The following is a 1330-nucleotide window of genomic DNA, read 5'->3' as shown; positions in this document are numbered from 1 at the left end:
AAGTCGACCACAAAAAAACAGAAATAACATCAAATGTGTCTATGCTGCAGACACATCAGCAATCACTGTGCTCCAAAAGGCAGCTCATTCTGTCTAGCCAAGGTTCTCAAAGAACATATGTGTGACCTACAGACAAGGCTCTCGGGTCAGCAGCATGTCCAAGGGACAGGCAGCTGCAACTAAAAGCCACAAAACTGAGGACAATACCTAAAATCTACCCAAAATCCTAAAACAGAAAATGACCAAGGCTGTGGGAGCAATACTGTGGACTGGCATATGTCCAAAAAAGTGGAGCCCAAGAAAACCATTATACTTTCACCATCCAAACTTGTGATCTCAAGCAATTAAATTAAGTACCTTTGACAAGACCTATTTTCTTTTAGGCCATATTGACTGTCATTAATTATACTGCAATCTTTTAACCATTCCATTTTTTTTTTGGCCACAAATCAATGAAAGATTGACCTAAAATTACTCACTTACCTTTCTAAAAATAATTTCATGACTTTTGCGCTGCCTTAGCCTCTTGGAATGCACCCAGTGATAAATTTACAAGAAGTTGTAGAGGTGGCCCAGAGATGTCTACTGTAAGCAAGCCTTTTTCAGTCATCTTTGTACCATTGTTGGAGTTTAAAGGATAGAAGAGGCCAGAGAAAACTGGGCCTCCAACTTACACATTTCTTTACCTGGGTGTGTTTGACAGCTCCAGATCAATGGCTGCAGGTGGCTGGAGCCATTAATCTCATTAATCCCTAATGCTCTCAGATGGCCCTCTTGGCCATTATCTCCTCAAAATCTTAATGCATATTAGGGTGCAGTCAGTCCTAACCTGAGAAATTTTTCCTCAGGCTTGTCACTTGTCCGTATGAAGAAGGCCCTGGGTGTTGGGAAATCAGTGTAAATCAGTATATCCAGGGAAGAGAAGAAGATCCGCCCTACAAAATGTGCTGCAGATTAGGGGGAATATGAGACCATTAAGTAAAACAAGCATGTCACCCTCCTTTTTGTCACAACTCTGGATTATAAACTGCTTGAACTGTGCTCCTCTGCTGAACATGAATCTTAGCATTTTACAGCTTTGTCAGACCATTTATTCTTTGATTTACCCCTCTCCATACATCGTCCCTCTGACTGAAGTAGTTCTGCATTTCTGGCTTCTTATAAATTGATTTTTCTTTCAGGACCCTGGGTTTTATCTCCTCTTCATTCTGAACATCATCTCGTTGCTTTCAGAAGAGCCTTTTTCATTATAAATAACATAACAATCGTACCCCTCACAACCCTTCTTTCTCCAGAGATGAACATGATAGTGATGGTGATGATGATGATA

At 40.6% G+C, this 1330-nt stretch overlaps 1 long non-coding RNA gene across 1 annotated transcript in view; it reads right to left on the bottom strand.

Annotated features, from left to right (window-relative positions):
- LOC310890126 overlaps positions 1-644 on the bottom strand; it is a 71147-nt gene extending 70503 nt beyond the window's left edge. Inside the window, exon 1 of the long non-coding RNA XR_014577042.1 lies at positions 484-644. This is a non-coding gene — a long non-coding RNA (uncharacterized lncRNA). The remainder of the gene's footprint in view (positions 1-483) is intronic.
- Between the last annotated feature and the right edge of the window lie 686 nt (positions 645-1330).

Source organism: Anser anser (genome assembly GCF_964211835.1).
Source record: "Anser anser genome assembly, chromosome: Z".
Lineage (NCBI taxonomy): Eukaryota > Metazoa > Chordata > Aves > Anseriformes > Anatidae > Anser > Anser anser.
Note: the sequence above shows the minus strand (reverse complement) of the source record. Positions and strands in the feature narration are given on the sequence as shown.